General features: G+C 46.6%; 1 long non-coding RNA gene across 1 annotated transcript in view; it reads right to left on the bottom strand.

The window, feature by feature from the left end:
• Positions 1-15521, bottom strand: part of LOC112882562 — a 30699-nt gene extending 15178 nt beyond the window's left edge. The window contains exon 1 of the long non-coding RNA XR_003226681.1: positions 14605-15521. This is a non-coding gene — a long non-coding RNA (uncharacterized LOC112882562). The remainder of the gene's footprint in view (positions 1-14604) is intronic.
• Between the last annotated feature and the right edge of the window lie 6780 nt (positions 15522-22301).

Here is a 22301-nt window from a genome sequence, read left to right on the forward strand (position 1 = left end):
TCCTATCTCATCCCATTTCCAAACCGGGATAGGCAAGGGTTGCAATAATCCTGCCGGCTTTTGATGTTCGGCCTTGATCCTTTGGCAGGTATCACAATGTGCCACAAATCGTGCGATATCCGCTTTCATTCCATTCCACCAGTATTTTTGCCTTATGTCCATATACATTTTGGTGGATCCTGGGTGGATGGAGTAGGCCGAGTTATGGGCTTCGTCCATGATCAATTGCCGGAAATCTCCGTTCTGGGGTACACAAATTCTATCCTCGTACCATAATGTTCCCTTATCGTCCACTCTGAAACCTGGCGCTTTGTTTTCTCCAGTTTGCTTGCAGATCTTTACTAACTCCTGATCCGAGCTTTGAGCCTCTCTAATTCTATCCTCTAGGGTTGATTGGACGCTTAACACATGGCTGGAACCTTGAGGGACAATGTGCACATTTAATCGTGCCATTTCCTCGCGCAGGTTGTTATCCTTGGGCCCATAGGATTTCCGGCTTAAGGCGTCGGCTACCACATTCGCCTTTCCGGGGTGATACTGAATTTCCAAATTATAGTCCTTGACCAACTCCAACCATCTTCTCTGCCTTAAATTTAAATCCGGCTGGGTAAAGATATACTTCAGACTCTTGTGGTCGGTGTAAACCTCACACTTATTCCCGATCAGGTAATGTCTCCAAATCTTAAGGGCATGCACTACAGCTGCTAGTTCCAAATCATGGGTCGGATAGTTTTGCTCATGGGTCTTGAGTTGGCGGGAGGCATATGCAACGACTTTCCCGTCTTGCATCAGTACGCACCCTAATCCTTGTCGGGATGCGTCACAATAAATGACAAAGTCCCGATGAATGTCCGGTAGGGTCAGTACTGGGGCGGTCGTCAGTCTTCGCTTCAATTCTTGAAAACTCCTCTCGCAGGATTCTGTCCAAGCGAACTTTTTCTCCTTCTTAAGAAGTTCCGTCATGGGTCGGGCTATCTTAGAGAATCCTTCAATAAATCTCCGATAGTATCCGGCTAATCCAAGAAAACTTCTGATCTCACTAACGTTAGTCGGTTGCTGCCAATTGGATACGGCTTCAACCTTCTCTGGGTCCACTGCCACACCTTCTGCAGTCAGGATGTGACCAAGGAAAGCTACTCTTTCCAGCCAGAATTCGCACTTGCTGAACTTAGCATAGAGCCCATGTGACCTCAGCTTCTCCAATACTACCCGCAGATGTTGCTCATGTTCCTGAACACTCTTGGAGTAGATGAGTATGTCGTCGATAAAGACTACGACAAACTTATCTAGCTCGTCCATAAATACCTTGTTCATGAGGTTCATAAAATAGGCAGGGGCATTGGTTAGTCCGAAGGACATTACGGTGAACTCGAATTGCCCGTAGTGGGTGACGAAAGCTGTCTTAGGAATATCATCTTCTCTGATCTTGAGCTGGAAATATCCTGACCTTAGATCGATCTTGGAAAAATACTTGGCTCCTTTTAGCTGATCGAAAAGGTCATCAATCCTGGGGAGGGGGTACTTGTTCTTAATGGTAACCTCGTTCAGTGCTCGGTAGTCCACACACAACCTCATACTCCCATCTTTCTTCTTGACAAACAGCACTGGGGCTCCCCACGGCGACGAGCTTGGTCGGATAAAGCCAATCCTCTGCAGTTCTTCTAGTTGCTTCTTTAATTCTGCCAATTCAGAGGCCGCCATCCTATAGGGTCTCTTGGCTATGGGGGATGTTCCGGGGATAAGGTCTATGACGAATTCTATATCCCTATCTGGCGGCATACCGGGAAGCTCTTCGGGGAATACATCTGGGTATTCGCTTACTACCGGGACTCCTTCTAAGGGCTTGGCGTCCACGCTAAACACCATTGGATCAAACTTACTATCCCGGGTACGGCAGACCACTTGTACTCCCTCGTGGTTTGTTAAGTGTACCACTTTGTCGGTACAGCCTATGAGACCATTGTGTCGGCTTAACCAATCCATCCCAAGGATCACGTCTATTCCCCCAGGCTTAAGTACTACCAAATCTGCTAGAAAGTCTACCCCACTTAAGTTGATCCTTACCCGTGAACAACCTAATTGGCAATTGATGTCGCCTCCAGGCGTCCGGGTTAATAGGGATGTTCTTAGTAGTACTGTAGGTATTTTGTGTTTCCCCACATAGCTCGAGGATATAAACGAGTGCGATGCTCCAGAATCGAATAATACTGTCGCCAGAGCTGAGTTGACTAAGTACTCACCGAGCACTACGCCCTGAGCTTCTTGAGCCTCCTGCGCGTCGATGTGATTGACGCGGGCTCGTCCAAATGATTGCTGCTTCACCTGCTGGCCGTTGTCGTTGTTGCGGACGGGCACTCGGTTGGCACCGGTCAGGGCTGGTCTGGGTCCATTCACCGAGTTGGAGAAGGCTGATGTGGCCGGCTTGTTCTTGGCATAAGGGCAATTGGCAATATAATGCCCTATCTCACGGCAGTTGAAGCAGGCCCTAACATTGTTGTTGTCAGGGGTGACCTGGCTTGTATTGCTCTGCGGGGCCCTCGTGGTATTCTGGCTCCTGGGCGGGGCCTGGGGTCCTGTCACTTGCGACTGAGTCCTATACTGCATCGGGGCCTGAGATCTTGGGGCTGTGTAGTTGGAGTTCCTCGGCTTTTGGAAGCGGTCCTGCTGGCGGGCCTTGCTCTCCAGGAATTTCCGCTTGTTGTCCTTCCGCTCTTCGGCTTTGGCCCTTTCCGTGAGGATAGCTTTGTTCATCAGGGTGTTGAAGTCCGGATAGATTTGTGGGGTAAGCAAGGTCCGGAGTTCTGGGCTTAGCCCCTTCTTGAACATATCCTGTTTCTTGTCATCGTCGTTCACCTCCTCCGGTGCATATCGGGCCAACTCTATGAACCGGTGGGTGTATTCTTCCACCGTCATGCTTCCTTGCTGAAGTGCGCGGAATTCATCCGCCTTGCGCTTCATGGTGGCCGAAGGAATGTGATAGCGGCGGAACTCTCTTACGAATTCCTCCCAAGTGATAGTAGAGGCATCTTCGGCCGCGGCACAATAATTTTCCCACCAGGATAATGCTGTTCCGGTGAGTTGGTGGGCTGCCAGAAGAACCTTGTCTCTGTCCTGGCATTCGAACGGCTCGAGCTTCCTCTGAATCACTCGTAGCCAGTCATCTGCATCCAAAGGGTTGCAGGATCCGGCAAAGGTGGGCGGCTTAGTTCTCAGGAAAGCTGTCAGCTTGTCATTCATGTTCTGCCCGCGTGGTTGCCGGTTAACAATGGCATTGGCCAGTGTTTCCAGTATGAGGGTCTGGTTATGGATTATCTGTGCCAGGTCTCCGAGGGGTGGGGGTGGTGGTAGTTGTTCTTCTCCTTGATCTTCTCCTCGGTTCTGGCTTACTTCTTGTTCTGCCTGAGGAGGATTCTGTCCAGCAGGCTGTGCTCTGGCACCAGCAGCTGCGGGGTTCCGGCTACGGGAGGCTCTCGTGACGCTCCGGGGAACCATCTGTTAATTGGGTATAGTGGGGTTACTATTATGTGATGTTTAAGTTGCTTAATTCGTATGTAAGGCAGAATCTACCCCCTGCCAGTAGTTACATAACACGTAGCACACAACAAGACAGCACAACAACATCACAAACCACAAGCACAAACAGCTTTATTACTGCAACGGGGGGTACAGCTTGGGGTAAGGCTAGGTCTCGTACTACTCGTCCGGGATCAGGCCCGACTTAAACAAAAGGGGCTGGGGTGTACATTGCTAGGGTGGCGCCGGTCATTCTACTCGCGGGGCATGCCTTCTTCTGGGGCGGGGAGCGTGAGTGATCCTTGCTCGCCGTCCTCTGGATTTCCATTGGTCGAAGGTTGCGCTGCAGCATCTCCTTCGGCGGCGGCAGCAGAACTTTCAGGGTTCTCGGGTGGGGCTTGGGTGTTTCCGAAGAGTGTCCCCCATCCTATAACGGGTGTCCCGAGTAAAACATGGTCTTCTCCGATTGCCGGGACTGGTGTTCCACTTCGGGTCCAATCTTGCATACGCCGGTCTCGGGCTTGCCTGAGGCTCTCTTGGGCGACTGCTTCGCTACTGACCGCGGCTGCGGCTCTTGCCTCGGCGTGGGCGGCTCGGATTTGCTGCAGTCTCACTGCGAGCTCTGCTTGCTCGGCTCGATGGGTCTGCTCCCTTAGAAGGTTGGCTTGCTCATCAAAGAGTTGGTCCAGGGCGGCTAGGTAAGTGGCCACTTGGTACAGGGGGCCCTCTTCGTGGCGACGTCGTTCCAGGTTTCTCATGCGTGCTTCCCAGACTGGGGTTCTGATGGCCGACGGGAAGAACTTCGCTGGTGTGGAGGCGAGGTGTTCTTCAAAAATCCGGCACAAATAACGGAGTGTTTTTCTGATGGCCAAAGGATAGGTGTCCTGGTGTCTAAACCCTGTGGCGGTCGCTCGCCAAGGCTGGATGTCGGGGTAGCGGTTGCTCCTGGCGATGACCAGGATCACCCTGCAGCGGAGGGTACCATGGTGCTCGTACTCTCGGCTGTAGTACCTTGGGCGCTCCGTAACGCCAAGGTCTTCCAGGGTGTTGATTAAGAGGCTGGGGAATCCAGGTGCAGCTTGGCAATCGCCCTGGGTCCATCCTTCCTCAGCCATCTGAAACATGAACAGGGTAAACAAATTTTGTACAGGTACAACGAGGGAGTAGATATCATTTATTATTGCAACATGGTGGGGTACAGTTTCCAGGGGCACGGGGTTATTAGGGTCGGGTTCTAACTTGGAGTGCTAACCCTATTACGGGGATTCTTCCTCGGTCCTGATAGAGCGCTTCTTTATTGGAAGGAACCGATCCATCTCATTTTCGGTCTGAGTACCCTTATCCCAATGGGTTTCCATGGGTTCTTCTTCTTCTTCCTCTATCCATCCACCTATTCCGTTGCGGTTCTCGTATTCTTGCACCTGGGCTTGGAGGGCAGCTAAGGAATACTCGGCGTTTGCAGCTCTTGTCCGTTGTTCCTCCAGCTCCTGGGTTATCCTTTCAATCCCACGGATTAGCTGCTTCAGTTGCGCTGACTGTTCGCGGCAGAGTGCATCCAAGCCAGTCAGGTAGATGGATAGGTGGGAGACCGTATCTTCTAGGTCTTCTTCTTCTCGTCCAAGTCCCCTCATTCGGGCAATCCAAGTGCGTCCTCGTCCCTCAGCGGGTGGGAAAAATCCCATAGGGGTCCGCTGAAGGTGGTGCCTGTAGAGCACACGCAGCCGTCGCAGGGCTTTACGAGCGGCCTTTCGATAGGAGTCGGGGAAGCGGAAACCAGTGGTGGAGATGAACCAAGGGTCCACATCCGGGTAGCGGGTGCTTTTCCCCACAAAAACCATTATGTCGCACCGAAGGGTGCCTCCGGCGATGTACTCACGGTAGGCATACTCCGGTGGTTCCATAACCCCGACGCATTCCAGGCTGAGCAATAGTAACTTGGGGAGGCCGGGCTCTGCGTGGCAGATTCCGCTAACCCATCCATTGCCAGCCATCTGGAACAAGGCAAAGACCAGTGGTGAGTGCTTGTGCAGAAAAATATCTAAACCAGGATAAGTTCTAGGGTCTGAAAAGGGGTCTCGCTCCTAGGGTTACGTCCTACGGCCAGCCTACGGCTCTGATACCACCTGAAGCGTCCCCCCATCAGGGAAGACTTAAAAGTGTTGGTTTATCAGTCCCAGGAGGCTGATAACACTTTTATTACATCAGATGGTACATCACCGTACAACTCTACGCGGTAATGGGCAGTGAAGCGCCACTATCGCGAGGATTACAACCAGAACCCACACAACTACACTAGCTACGAACAAAGGGTCATCAGAGTCTTGCGCCATGCGGAATCCAACGGTGGCCTCAACCACAGGCAAGACTGGGTGCAGGACGAAACCCTACTCGTTGTCTTCGGGGATGTAGTCTGGGTCTTCCACTGTAAAAGTAAGAGAGGGGTGAGTACAAACGTACTCAGCAAGTCCAATCACACCCACGGAGGGGGTATAACAGTAATCATATGCACAGGACAATCCAAGGATAGGTTATGGTTCATTTGTGAAAAACTCAACTGTATGCAAGGGTTCGTTTGAAAACGATTTCCAAAACGAGTTTTCTGGCACCAAAAACACACGATTTTGATCCACAAAGGATCCAAGTTTTAAACTGCTACCGGACTCCCCGTCCGCCGTAGCACACGGCACAACTGCCGGACACTTTCCAAACAACTCACACCAGCCCATCCATTCCCAGAGATAAACACTAGTTATGTGACCACACCGTAACTTGCCCAATACCGTGGGCACGGCTATTCGAATAGATTTTAACTCTGCAGAGGTGTGCAACTTTACCCACAGGTGGGGTACCACAGCACGAACACCTTAGTGCCGGTGCAGATCCCAACAAAGCCATTACCCACCTTAGCTAGACCTGACTAGCCACCACGGGATCCATCAAGGGGTCATTCGACCTACCTCCGAGGTTTAACCGGGGCATAAGTCACACAGAGCTCATCCCTTCTCCTTGATCACCCGTTGCTCTCAGCTCTCCTGATGGCTATCAGGCTAACTAGTGGGGTTTATGCTAAGCCGTTGCCCATACAACGGTCAAGTGGTTCGCACTACAAGAAGCTAGGTGAGATGTCACATCAACTCGGTCCTTAGGGGTGACAAGATGGATATCTCCCCTCCACGCTCAACCACACAGGTACGAGCACACCAACGGCAATTCACACAGAAATGCCATCCATCCCGTCCGACTTGTTTCTCAAATCCACATTTTTCCCTTCCCACACACACGCATTTTCTTTATAAAATCAGGTGGTCAAGGTATGGTCGTCTCAAACAAGGGTGGCTATCCTACCATGTTTTCAGCACGTAAAACCATGCAATTTTATAAAATAGGCCACTGGGTTGTGTTTATAAAAACTAGGACAGAAACATGCATCAAAGGGCGGAATTGAACTTGCCATCGTCAAACCCTTGCGGGAAGTCCTGATCGGAGCACTGTCCTTCGGGTTCGGGGTCGCAGTACTGGTCCTCAGTTGCTTGGTCGCGGTCGGGGACCTCGTCGTTCACTCCGTGTCCTACGACGCAAACAAACAGACACACAATCAAGCGAAAGAACTAAAAGCTTTTACCGATAGGCTTAAATCGGAAATAATTTAGTTACGGAGTTAGGGGCAATATCTCTGGGTGGTTTCTTAATGGCATGGCTAAAACTATACTAGAAAGGGCGTGGCAAAGTTTCAGGTCAATCGGAGGTCGTTTCGCACATAAAATGACGCGCTAAAGGTGGTTTCAGGGCTCAAACGGGGGTTCGAGGGCTTGTTCGTAAATATCCGGAAAGAGTGCGGACCTATTTGTAAATCCTAGAAATACCCTAAGCATGCTAAAAGGTGTCGATTATGTTTAGGTTTATGTTCCGAGGGGTTTGATTTGAATTAACGGAAAGGGTAGGGCTATTTTTGCAAAAGAGAATGGATAAAGGGGTTTCTTTGGAACAAACAGGGGAGGCCAGGGGGTTTTTCGCAAAAGGGCCTCCTTCTTCTTCCTCCCCTCACAGGAAACAGAGGAGAGTGGGGGGGGGAAGCGCCGGCGGCCAACTCCGGCCACCTAGGGTCCGGGCGGCTCGGGTGAGAGGGGGAAAAGAGAGAGGGGACCACGGGGAACTCGTTCCCGGCCTCACCTCGGGCCGGGGTAGCGCGCGGAGGCGGGGCGACGGCGGGCTGCGGCGGCGGGTACTGGAGCTCGGCGTGGCGGCGCTAGGGCGGTGGAGGCGAGGGGCCAGGTGGCGGGGCAGGTTGTGGGGGGTGCCGGGGTGCGGCCGGGCCTATTTATAGGCGGCCGGCGGGTGGCTCCACGGGCGGCCATTAATGGCGCCCGTGGCTTGCGACGGGGCTCAGCCGTGCACGTGGGGGGGGGGCCGGGCGGCGGTGTGCGGCACAGAGGGGGGGCGCGGGCGGCGAGGCGGCACAGGGGAGGCGCGGGCGGCGAGGCGGCACAGCGGGCGGCGGCGTGTGCGCCACGGCGGCCGTGCGGCCGCGCGCGTGCGCCAGCGACGGGCGGCACGGCGGGCGGCGCGGCACGTGGTGCACGCGCGGGTACGGGCGGCCGGGCACAGGCGCGCGCGAGGGGAAGGGGGGGGGCCGGTGGCCGGCGCGGCTGGTGCGGCCGGGCACGCGCGCGGGAGCAGGGGAAAGGGGAAAAACAGGAAGGAAGGGAGGAGGAAGAAAAGGGAGGGGAGGGAGAAAAGAAAGAAAGGAAAAGGAGAGAAAAGGAAAAAGGGAAAAAGAAATAAAGGGAAAGAAAGAAAAGAAAAAGAGGGAGGGAGAAGGGCCGGCGCCGGTCGCGGCGGTGACCGCGGCCGGTCGGCCACGCGGGGAAACGCGCGGCGCGAGGGGAACGGCGAGGGGAAAAGAAAACGCGTCGGCGCCAATCGCGGCCGCAGCCGCGACCGATGGGCCACGCGCGCGCGGGATTCGTGCGCTGCGCGAGAAATGACTTGCGCCGGCGCTATTCGCGGCGGTGACCGCGCGCGAACGGCAGGCTTCCGAGCGACGCGGGATGGGATGGCGATACGGTCGGGGTTAGGGCTATGGTCTGGCGATGAGTGGTTTTTAATCGAAACGTTCTAACGCGTGATTTGATTTTGGTAAGTTTTTAGGGCGTCACAGAAGGGGAGGCTGCGGACCGGGGTTTTGTTCCGGCCGCAACGGCCGAAGGGAGTTCGGAGCAGCTGGGCTTCTTTTGGCCCAGGCGGGGCGCCGCTTTCCCGGCCCAGGCCCAGGTTGCGGCCTGGTGCGCGGGTTAGCGCCCCGCGCACGGTTGACCGCGTTTTGGGCTGGGCCGCACAGGGCCGTGATGGGCCACCATGTGGGCTGGACCAAATGAACAGTAGCCTTTTCAATTAACTAATTTTTTTTCAGAAACCCTTTTAGCCATTTCTTGTATGGTTTCATCTCTATTTTATTTTGCACCAACATGATAAATTCTATAGAGAGATAGTAAGTCAGAAAGTTTCTGAAAGTAAGTATAGTTTAATTTTTCCGCTGCAAATTTAATTAAGTTCTATCCTTTAATTATTTTAGAACCAACAGGACATTATAATTAAAGGAGTCAGTTTTATATTTTCTTCAGTTATAATATTGCTATTTTCTGACCAACGTTGATAATAGCAGTATTATAATTTTTCAGTAAATTTCCATGCATTTTTTTTAATTCTGCCCAACGGTGATTTAGAATTAATGCAGCCAGTTATTTGTATGTCTTAATATTGACCAACGTTGAATTGAGATATGCAATTATTGTTTTATAAAGCAGTTCTCACTTTTCTTGATTTAAATTTCAGGATCTAATGCAATGACTTTCATTAATACTATACCGCCGTTGGATGGTTCCAACTACTGGATATGGGCACAGAAGCTAGAAGTGGCTCTCGCACTGTCAGATATTGACTTAGCTATCACCTCACCGTGTCCCGTTAGTCCCGAGGAACTGCTGAGGGACTCGGATGAGAGCTCTGCCGCTTGGCAAGCTCGCTAGAGAGAACATGCAAATGTTCAAATGAAGTATGATCTTGAGAGAGTAAAATGGAACTCTTTTAACAGAAAGTGCTTGATGGTCATCAAGAGTTCCATTATAGACAGTATCAGGAGAGCAATCCCAGATTGCGCCACCGCGGTTGAGTACTTGAAGAAAGTTGAGAGTTAATTTGTTGGCTCTTCAAAAGCTTATGCGTAAACTCTGATTCAGAGGTTAGTAAATGACAAGTACACTGGCGGTGGTGTGAGAGAGCACATACTGAAGATGAGCAACATGGCATCTAAGCTCAAACCTATGGACATGGAGCTTCCTCATGCTTTCGTTGTCCATTTGGTTCTGGCTTCCCTGCCAAAAGAGTTTGAAACCTTTGTTGTTAACTACAACATCAGCCTAGAGACATGGGATCTAGAGAAGCTCATCGCGATGTGCGTGCAAGAAGAGGAAAGACTTAAGGCCTCGCATGGTGACACGCTCAACTATGTTAGGCACAACAACAGAAACAACTCTTCTGATAAATACACGAGGCCACAAGGGAAACCTCAGTTCAAACGATGTTCCACTTCTTCTTCTTCTTCGACTCACCCAGGCAAGGGTGCAAAGAAAGATCAACCGCACATTGAGAAAGATCATTGTATGTGGTGTCACAAGACAGGACACTACAAGAAAGACTGCCCAGACTTTCTAAAGCATTTAATTAAGAAAGTTGAGGATGTTATCACATTTATAGATGAGACCCTGTACATAAGTTATTCTAAATCTACTTGGTGGATTGACTCAGGTGCAACTGTTCATGTTGCTAATTCCTTGCAGGGTATAAGTACAAGGACGATGCTGCAAAGAGGGGATAGATGGCTGAAAGTCGCCAATGGAGTTAGAGCCGATGTTAAAGCAGTTTGTCAACTCACGTTAGAATTAGAGAACGGCTTTAGACTCCAGTTGCATACTGTTCTTTATGTATCCTCTTTGTCTAGAAATTTAATTTCAGTATCATATTTGGCAGATGATGGTTATGATTGCCATTTTGGCAAAGAACAATGTGAGATTCAATTTAATAGTCAGTGTGTTGGTCTTGCCATCCGACAAGACAAACTTTATATGTTGCCTATGCATGAGACTGTGAATTCTGTTAGCAATACTACGAGTATTGAACGTACGACTAACGACGCAAGCAATAAGCGCAAATTATGCATGCGATAACGAAAATTCAGCGAAATTATGGCACTGTCGTTTAGGCCATATTTCGAAGTGGAGAATTGAGAGATTAATTAAAGAAAATATTCTCCATCCGTTAGATTTTTCAGATGAAGAACATTGCATCGATTGCGTTGAAGGAAAGTACGTTAAGAAAATAAAGAAAAGAGCCAAACTCAGTTCAGGGGTTTTGGAGATAGTGCACATAGATATCTGTGGTCCATTTCCCATAAAGTCTGTAGACGGTTATGATTCGTTTATAACATTTACAGATGATTATTTGCGTTATGGCTATATTTATCCAATTAAAGAAAGATCAGAAGTGTTAGATAAATTCAAGATTTTTAAGGCTGAAGTAGAAAATCAGCAAAATCTTAAGATAAAAGTAGTAAGATCTGACCGTGGAGGTGAGTACTACGGTCGACACACCCCGTATGGCCAAATTCCTGGACCCTTTGCAAGGTTTCTACAGAAAAATGGAATAGTAGCTCAGTACTCTACACCGGGCGAGCCTCAGCAAAATGGAGTCGCTGAAAGACGTAACCGTACCTTAATGGATATGGTGAGAAGTATGCTAAGCTACTCCACGTTACCGATTAATTTATGGAAGGAGGCGTTAAAAACCGCTATTCATATTCTTAATCGCGTACCGAGTAAGTCGGTGCCTAAAACACCGTATGAGTTATGGACAGGGAGAAAACCCACACTAAATTATTTACATGTGTGGGGCTGTCCAGCTGAGGCGAAAGTATTTAATCCAAGTATTGGAAAGTTAGACCCTAAGACAGTAAGTTGCCATTTTATTGGCTATCCAGAAAAGTCGAAGGATTATCGTTTCTACTATCCTAATGGATATACAAAGTTCGTAGAAACGAGACACGCTGTCTTTTTGGAGGATCAGATGATGAGGGGGAGCACGGTAGCTCGAAAGATTGACCTTGAGGAGAAGCGGGTTTTTGTACCTACTCCGATGATCCAGGATCCATTTTCGTGTTGCTTGTTGCTGCTTCACCTACGGTGTCAGCACCTGTGGTTAGTTCTCCAGCTGCGGCGACGAGTCAGAATCAGGAACCTGTCCTTCAGGATCCGACAGAACCGATAGCCGCACATGAGGGGGAGCAACAGCAACCCCAGGTAGAAGAGGTGCCGATAGTTGAGGCACCGAGAAGGTCTCAAAGAACAAGAAACCCCACTATTTCGAATGATTATGAAATCTATAATAGCGAGGAAATTCAGATGGAGGGTGACCCCACTTCATTTGAAGAAGCCATGAGAAGCGTTCATTCATCTGAATGGTTGGAAGCCATGAAAGATGAAATGAAATCGATGAGTACCAACAATGTTTGGGATCTAGAAGAAATTCCTAAAGGAGCCAAAACAGTAGGCTGTAAATGGGTCTACAAGACAAAATGTGACTCCAAAGGGAATATAGAAAGATATAAAGCACGACTTGTGGCGAAAGGTTTCACGCAAAGAGAAGAGATAGATTATAATGAAACATTTTCTCCTGTTTCATGCAAGGATTTCTTCAGAACTATAATGGCGTTAGTGTCACATTATAATTTAGAGTTACATCAGATGGATGTAAAGACGGCGTTCCTCAACGGGGACCTTTATGAGAATGTTTACATGGCACAGCCAAAAGGTTTTGTCGTGGAAGGAAAAGAAAAGATGGGATGTCGTCTAAAGAAATTCATTTATGGATTAAAGCAAGCCTCCAAACAGTGGTATTTGAAATTCGATGAAACCGTAAGAAAGTTTGGTTTCAAAGAAAATGAGGAGGACAACTGCATTTATGCAAAGTTTAAGAATGGAAAATTCGTTTTCCTTATTCTGTATGTGGATGATATTCTGCTTGCTAGCAGTGATATTGATCTGCTATTGGAGACAAAGAAATTCTTGTCCTCAAAGTTCGATATGAAAGATTTAGGTGAAGCCTCATTCGTTTTAGGAATTGAGATTCACCGAGAAAGAAGCAAGGGGGTTTTATGATTATCGTAGAAAGCATACCTAGAAAAGGTACTAAAGAAGTACGGTATGCATGCGAGTAAGCCAACACCTGCTCCTATAGTCAAGGGCGATAGTTATGGGAAATTTCAGTGTCCCAAAAATTAGTATGAAATCGATCAGATGAAAGCGGTACCATATGCTTCAGCTGTCGGAAGCCTACAGTATGCTCAAGTATGTACGCGCCCTGACTTAGCATTTGTCACCGGGGTACTTGGCAGATTCCAGAGTAATCCAGGGATAGAACACTGGAAAATGGTTAAGAAAGCCTTGCGTTATGTGCAAGGAACGAAAGACCTCATACTAATATACAGGAGATCTGAATCCCTAGTGATAGAGGGTTATTCAGACTCAGACTTTGCGGGAGATAAGGATGACAGAAAATCCATGTCAGGCTATGTGTTCACTCTCGTAGGTGGAGCTATATCATGGAAAAGCTCCAAACAGACAGTCACTGCATCATCTACGATGTATGCAGAATTCATAGCTTGTTACGACGCATCGGGGCAGGTTAAATGGCTAAAGAAATTCATACCCGGATTAAGAGTGGTTGACAGCATAGAAAACTACTAAAGATGTACTGCGATAATGAGCTTGCAGTATTTTACGCTCACAACAACAAGTCAAGTGGAGCTGCCAAACACATTGACATAAAGTTTTATGTTGTTAAAGAGCAAATTCAGGATCATACAATCAGTCTTGAGTATTTGAGCACAAAGAAGATGTTAGCGGATCCGCTCACAAAAAGCTTACCACCCAATGTGTTCAGAGAACACTTAGCCGGCATGGGTTTACGGGAAAGCCTATGATTCCTGGACAGTAAGGGCCCAAAAGTAAGGTTCTGTTTCAAACAGAAAAGTGTGTTGTGGCTGTTAATCCAACAGTAATAACTGTTGAGATGAGGCATGCTCGATGCACTGATCTGAATGAAATCGGACGTAAGAAGTGAGTAAGTGAGTTGAGATCAAAGGGGAGAATGTTAGTTTGATCTCATCCCGGATCGGTCCAACGACCGATCCGGAGTCCGTTACGCGCCCTGATCGAGGGCGCACAGCCAAGCCAATGGCATGTGGGCCCCCGTCACGCAGCGCCAAATAAAAGCAAGAGGTGGGGGGCCGGGGCACGCAGTACGAGGTTCACCACGTCGCCTGTAGCCCCACCAAAAACCCTAGCCCAATCCGATCTAAGGGGCGCTGAGGCGACGGGAAACACCGCCGCCTCTGCACCGCATCGCCGCCGCAATCTCATCCTCGACCTCGACTCCGGCTCGGCTTCATATCCGCCATGGCCAACAATGGCGAATCCGGCTCATCGACCGGAGGTACGCCATATCTCTCTCCCTCTCTCTGTTTCACTCTCGGTTAGTCCTAAGTACCATCATTGTTTAGCTAATCGCCGAGCTATCTAGCACTTAGTCGATCCCTAAGTTTTAACATGGATAAGATTGTTATCTGTGGCAGCGCGCAAGATGTGAAGGAAACAGTTATGAATATGTGGGAGGTCTTTATTTTGAGTACAATATGCATAGTAATCGCCATGAATGTTTGCGCCATCTGATGAACTGTATTCTAAGTACTCGGTTGTTGCTTTGGGCGGGTTAGCAAGCCAATCTTCATATTCTTTCTGAGCTGTTAGGAGAGGAAAATATATTTTCTCAAAAGTAATTAGACATTGTTCGAGTAAGGGGAAAACCTGTTCTACTGTTGCCGTACCTTTCATTATCTCGTAATCAACTTGGGCAACCATATCTGGGTCTTCATATAGCGATGTTGTTGCAAATTAGTATTTAAGTATAGCTAACTCTGTTTTATTTTGATGTACCAAAAGGGGAAAATTTGTGTATTTTTGAAAGGAAGAAGTTGCTTACCTGAGTCGTAGTGGCTTGAGTAGTCATTAAGATCGACATGTGCTGAAGGATTCTGCGCCCGTTTTGAGGAAGGGTTCTGCTCTGGTTCAACATACGGTGTTGTGTTGAGGGTTATGGGGAATGTATGCGTGCTGACGCCGTCGAGGCGATGGTAATAAATGCCTAATTGTTGGTTTGTAGGGATGGAATGTATGTTTTCTGTGTAGGCATTCACTTTGCATATGCCGGTGTTTTTATCAAAATCAGCTATCCTGATACCGCAGTATGGAAGGGGGGGGGGGCTTTAGGCAATCGTAGAAGAAGAGGTGAGGAGGTATACCTTTGATATGCAGTGATACATGTGTGTTCCATTCTGTTACTTCAGAACGGTATTTGTTTGTCCACTGCAAAAGAGCGAATCTAAAGTTTGGGCCTTCTATAGCTTTGTGGGCTAACACAGTTTCTTTCTGGCATGCATCAGGAAAGTATAGGATAAAATCTGCTGGGAAGCATGATATATCAGCTGGTTTGGCTGATGGACACACATTTTCTTTCAACAGCTAGGTAAATATCTTGTATTGAAGGAGCAGGAGTAGATGGCAAGTGGGTATGGTGATAAGTGCATTCTGGAGTCTTCGTTCCCGATTGTAAATTGCTTTAGTCATGTTAACAATAGAAACCCGTTGGCTATGACCTGCAGCCTTTTGCAACAAGTAAAGAGTGTGACCAAACAGTAATTGCTGGTATATGTAAAATTTTATGAAATTTTTGTACCATAGGGCAGTATTTCCTTCTAGGAATCTGGAATTATTTAGCCGGAGTGGCTGTGACTAGCTGCGTAAATGCAGAGGCACTTTAGGTATTGGAAAGGATAAAGCAAGCGGAGAAAACTTATCAGAAGGGTGCAGTGCGACGGAGGTAGATCCTACAATTCTTTTCTTCTTATTTGAATGACTGAAACAAAGAATTAAAATCAAATAAGTGGGCCACAAATGTACTATTGGAACAAAGTGATCAGGAAAACTCAAATTAAAGTCTTTGTGCCAATGAATCGGAGGCTCACAGAAATGCAAAGAGAGATCAGTAAAGATGCGTTAAGTATTTTATTCAGATCTGAAGAGCAGAAAGCTCACTAACCCTAGGGATTCGACGAAACAGCAGAAAATTTTCATAAAAAAACAGCAGAATAGTGGAAAGAAAGAAGTAGGAATCGTCGGACTCGGCGGAGGAAGCGACGGAGAGGAAAGGAACAATGGAATCACCTTGGAAAACAGATGTGAAGAAGGCGAAGGCCAGTGAAAACGGAGATGCATAGTTTTTGTTGCAAACCTGCTTACTGCAGGAGGAGGTGAATGCAACATGCAAGTGCTGCCGCATCGTTGGTAAAGGCATGTGTCAATTGAGCGGCCGGCAACATGTCTCTTGGTAAGGAAGCTGCATGTATTATGGGCCGTATTCTTTCTTGGGCTCAATTAAAGTCGGTACCTGCTGAGTTGGGCCGACAGCTTGAGATGCAGTACAGATTAGATTTTGGATCATGGGCCGTGGGCTGTGCTCTTTATTGAGTTGCTGTAGATGGACGTGCTTTTTTTAAGGAGGTGATTGTATGCGTCGTAGGGTTCATTGCTGCCGTTCTCAGAATTTATAGCGATTAGAAAGGAGCAGAAGCCGTTGATTTTGATTGGGCAGTCCATATTTCTGGCGAAATAATGAGTCGTTGGTCGTAATATAAATGGGCTGAATCGTTTTGTTGGCACAGCTTGTTGGTTTTTTTAGTGCATGCGTGGATCTTTTATAAATAGAAGAAGTTGAATAGTATATCTCTACTACCAAAAAGAACTTAAGAGGTACGATTTTTTCCATTCGTGCTCCCTCATGCGACCCGTCGCCCTCCGCACGTCATCCGCCGTCGCGACCATCCGCCGTGCGCCGTCGTGATCCCGTGCTGTCTGAGTCATCCGACATTCCCATCATCAGCAGGCCAGACTCAGTCGTGGTTCCGTGAGAAGGTGCAGCCACCGTCGTGATTCCACGTGAAGGCATGACCCCTCGACGTCGCGAACACACGCTGTCGTGACCAGACGGCGTGCGCCATAGATCTTGTTGTGACCATGCGCCATTGTGACCCGCCGCCATGCGCCGTCACGATCCCGCGCTGTCGGAGTCATCTGATGTTCCCATCACCTCACCTGTTAGTTTTCGACTCACGTACGTGCCTTGCGCCGTTCTCATTGCCATGTTGATGGACGGTGATCAATCTTTTTTTTTTTGTGGTAGGAAGCGGGGTAGGGCACCTTTTGGAGATGTATCAAACTGCAAACTGCAATTCCTTAGGTCTCTCCCGAAATCTTCAGATTACCCTAAACTCGATGCATTGCTGATCACCGCGGTCTTACTGTATCCTTGGTTCGTGTCGCAGACTCCCAAGTTGTAGGGTCCAAAGAATTGAAACTGTAGAGGGAGAGTGTCAGGGGAATGCATCCATGACTCACGAACAGAGAAATAGACGGAACATGAAGAGGTGTGAGGCTTATAGGAAGTATGTGTTTTATGCACATTTTATTGAATTTTACACATTTTTTAATAAATTTCATTACTTGTCCTAAGTAGCAATCAAGCAACCTAGCTCAGTTGATAAATGTATCGGTGGAGAATGCATGGATCAAACTCACAGTACTCCTAGCTCCGTCCATTCGACCATTGCATCAGGTTAGTGCAGAAAATTATAAGATCATGGTGATGAGATATTGAAGTTGCTTATTTGTCAGATGATTTCATTGAGTTTAGGTGAATTGGGTTTTCTCACTTGTTCTAACCACTGAAAAGTATTGTATAAAACTCTATTGTATTGAATTTGGACTTAATCACCCCGATGATGCTCCTCTCGCACACGTACTTCTTATATGGCAGGTCTTCGAATACACTGCATCTGTGACTATTTCGACTACATCTCCGACTGTTTCAACTACATCTCTGACTACTAAAACTATATTCCCGACTGGTTCAACTATACCTCCGACTGCTACAACAACATCTTTGACTATACTCTGACTACTACAACAATATCTTTGACTATACTGCATCTTTGACTACTTCGACTGCATCTCCGACTGCTTTAACTACATCTGTGACTACTACGACTACTTCAGTTACACTTCTGATTACTACATCTTCGACTACTACGACTGCATCTCCGACTACTACGACTACATCTTCGACTACTTAGACTGGATCTTCAACTACTACGACTACATTTTCGACACTTCAACTACATTTTCGACTGCTTCAACTCCCAGCTCCGTCCATCCAACCATTGCATCAGTTTAGTGCAGGAAATTATAAGATCACGGTGATGAGAGATTGAAGTTGCTTATTTGTCAGATCATTTCAGTGAGTTTAGGTGAATTGGGTTTTCTTACTAGGTATAACTACTGAAAATTGAAAAGTATCGTATAAAACTCTGTTGTATTGAATTTGGACCTGATGATGCTCCTCTCGCACACTTACTTCTTCTATGGCAGGTCTTCGACTAGACTGCATCTATGACTACTTCGACTGCATCTCCGACTGCTTCAACTACACCTCTGACTACTACGACTATATCCCCGGCTGCTTTAACTATACCTCCGACTACTATGACTACAGCTTCGACTACATTGCATCTGTGACTACTTTGACTGCATCTCCGACTGCTTCAACTACATCTCTTGCTGCTACGACGGTATCCCCAACTGCTTCAACTGTACCTCCGGCTACTACGACTACATCTTCGACTATACTGTATCTTTGACTATTTCGACTGTATCTCCGACTACTTCAACTACATCTTTGACTACTGCGACTACATCTACAATTGCTTCAGTTACACCTCCGACTGCTACAACTATATCTTCAACAACTTAGATTGCATCTCTGACAACTACGACTACATCTTCGACACTTTAACTACATTTCCGACTGCTTCAACTATACCTTTGCACTGCCGCCTTTGCACTGTCATTGCGACGTGATTAGCCCGTGGCGAGCGCACAATGCACCCATTTCATCTTTGATCATTGATTTGTGAACATATGTGAGCACTCCTATTTCATATTTGATCAATGATTTGTTTATTGCGTGTAAAATTATATTTAGGCATTTATAGTTACCTCGATCGTTAATGTGTACATTCATTGCAAAAATAAAGTTTTGCCCGTAGCAGCGCACCTAGTTTTGTAAAAATAGTGGATGGCATATGGATGAGAAGGATAAGGAGGAACAAAGAATTCGTAGGAGTATCGCTGTTACAGGAACCTATTTATTAGAAGTACAATATATTTATACATACGCACACACACATGCATATGCATATATTACATAAAGGGCAAGGTGCACACTGAAGCTACTGTATACAGGCACATTCACTCCCACACGTACAAGCTAGGTAGTTGCGTTGGCGTATAAGCACAATGTGTTTCTATTACTTAAACTATTTCTGAAGCACTGCTTGAAGCTTCTATCTTCCTCTTGTGAATTCTATATCCTTTGTGTTCTCCTTGAATAGGTTCTTGACAGTGGAACCTGATTACTTCGTGTATTTCTGCTAACGAGCAAGCTACTTTGCTTAGTGAATCAGTCGGTGAAGGAGCACCATCGTAAATAATTCTGATTTTTTCTTCGTTATCCCACTGCCATTTGTAATGCTTCACTGTTAAAGGTAGGAAGCCAGAGGTCTCCGTGCAAGTTGTAGTCAGCATTGCATCTATTTTTTTTATCCTTCTATTTTGAAATTCAGTTCACTTTCCATCATGTCTTCGCTATTTTCAGAAAACATAAGAAATGTTTCAGAAGAAAACAGTTGTGCTTTAGTCGTTTCAAGAGCTGCTAGTTAAACTCGCCAATTATTGCAATCCTTTTGTCAACAAGGAATTTCAATGCTTTGCTGTAAGTGCTTTGGAGCGCTTCGTAAGCATTACCATATGTTCGGCAACTAATGCATATCCCAAAGGGTCCTCCTTTGGGTTAGGTATTTCAGCACTTTATAAGAATTTATGAAACCCACGGACGGGTGCAAAGTGTCAGCTATAAGCCATAGAATAATATGCGCATGAGGAAGTCCACGTTTCTGAAATTCCACAGTGTGCAACACTACGTTGAATAGAACAGAATTACTATTTTTTTAGATGAGAGGAAAATGAAAACAAAGAAAGCAATGAAAGAAGGCAATTGCAGCATTACGATTTAGAACAACTTAACTAACCTGCGTTAACCGGGCCAAAGCCATTGCTGCTTATTATATCGTTCAGCATCTCTTCAAGTTTCATGTTGTACACTCTAACCACAATATCAGCTGTGTCATTGGCTTTTTGGCCAGGCTGAAAAATACCTTGAGCAATTTCCAGCCACTTAGAATTGCAAGTAAAAGTAACGAAAAAGTCAGGTGGACCAAAAACTCTACATATAGCCATTGCATCATGGTAGTTCTGAACCATGTAACGCCGTCCGCCAGTATGGGATCCTGGCAAAACGGTCAGTTTTCCCATTTCTGTGCCATCAACGCACCCTCGGCCTACGGCATCAGCTATACCCTGGAGATTTTCAGTGCGCAACTTGGATTGATTTTTAATGATGTACCATAATGGGTTCTCATCGATGGCAGCTCGGGCATCTACTTTTATTTGGCTTGATAAAGCACCATAGCATAAAAAGGGATTCGACTGGCTAGTTCGATAGTGAAATTGAAACCGATAATAATCTTGCATAGTCATTTTAACTCGGGCTCTTACACCTGATGGATTTACACCACTGTAAAGCACTCCAACCTGGAAGCCGCGTTCACCAAATGGGAAAAGCAATGGATATTGGAGTGCCATATAAGCTGGGTGCAACGGAGATGTGTGTTGAAGACCTCCAGGATGACTTTGTATAACTATATCCCGTTTAAATGTATCAGAGCAAAAATCTCCAACAACAAGCATCGCGAGCTCATTAGTACTTGGTAAATTGTATTGCCCAGGATCACCTTCTTTAGCTCCAATAATCCTAATTGTAAATTCTTCGTCGCCATGTTCAGATAATCTATCTCTAGTGAATCTGAATTTTTTGACGAAAGGATTGTTCTGATCCAATATTTTTAAGAGCTTCAATTGTATTTGGATCCAGAGAATTACAAGAGCCGTCAGCAGATTCTAGAGATTGCATTCTATTTTGGATTTCATGGGTAGTGTCGTACACATATAGCTGTATAAATTTAGGAGGACTGCCATCGGATGGAATCAATGATCCAATTCGATGATGCACCTGGCCATTGATTTTGAAAACATGTGGTCCTCGGTCGTCGTTAACGGAATGATCAATATTTGCGCCCATAGATGTGAATGGAAATAAGCAGTTGTATTGTCTAATGTTCTTCATAAATTTGTTGCATCAAGCATCACCATCAAACCTAGCTATAGATAATAATGGTTCAGGGCGTTCAGGAAATGCAGGAATGCTAATTTCCCCCCTTTGCAACAGTTGTTATACACAATTCGATTTAGACGCGTGCAAGAGTCAGATTTTATTCGTTCTTCAAACCAGAAAATCGCATTGCAGTAACGGCATTTATATTCTGGAGGGCCATAGCAAGAACGATCTCGGTACAATGTTTCTTTCTGCAAGATAACAATCAGCAGCAAAGATCGAACAGCAAAGTGCATCAAACACCAAAGTAAACGCAGAAATAAAAAAAGGAGAAAGAAGCTTCAGTGAGTAGCCGTTGGCAATTTAAGCTAGAGCATCAGATTTGGCAGCTCAAGGCAAAGCATACCTTTAAGCGCATCTACGTACTCTTGATTAAAAGGCCCACACCCCAAAGAGTCGGCACAAGCACGTAAACCTTTTCCTACAGTAGTTACCATCAGTTTGCAGTTTGGAAATAAAAAACAGATTAAATAATGAACCTTTAAACGATGTAACAATCGTTGGAAAACACCTGACGAAGCCAAGCGCTTCTCCTGCAGACGTTTCATACGCTTATGGTGGCACTCAGCGGGGTCAGTCGCAAAAAGCATACAACTCCCCGTAGCATCTACGGCATGAGAAGCAAATTAATTTATGATCTTCTAAACGTGCACTCTAGATAGCTGTAGTACTCTGTACATTCATATCGTCGCCTTGTAGACAGTGTAGATGACATAATCAAGGCAACTAAAAAAAAGAATTCAGCAGTCGAGGCCATACTATAGCAGGAAAGAATGAGCAACACTACAGAGAGAAGCACAAAAAAAATCAGGAAAGATGAGATATAAACGTCCAAAGGCCGCCCACAGTAACTCCAGTAACCCTCACCTCGGTACAGTGCACCAAGCTTCGTACCAGTGTTTCTCTAATAGAATCTAAACTGACAGGATCTAAGCTATCAAATAAGAGCCGAGAAAGTAAAACACGAAAATGAGAAGGAAAGCTGAAAAGAAAGATGAAGACGAAACGACAAGAAGCAATGCAATGAATAGCCATAGCCATTTTGAAAATAGGCTGGTAAATTACAGAAACAACCAGTATTCAAGGAAGAATTACTGAATTCAACAACACAGTTTTACAAGGAAGCGCCAGCAACATACTTACCGACTCTACATGTACGCCTCCAAATGCAAAAGTACATCTGTATATCGACGAAAGATATGCTGAACAACAAGGCACTTAAAGTACAGTGAAGAAACAAGGCATAAATGCCAGAATATTTTACATAGAGTAGTTTG

Source organism: Panicum hallii, chromosome 2, assembly GCF_002211085.1.
Source record: "Panicum hallii strain FIL2 chromosome 2, PHallii_v3.1, whole genome shotgun sequence".
Classification (NCBI taxonomy): Eukaryota; Viridiplantae; Streptophyta; class Magnoliopsida; order Poales; family Poaceae; genus Panicum; species Panicum hallii.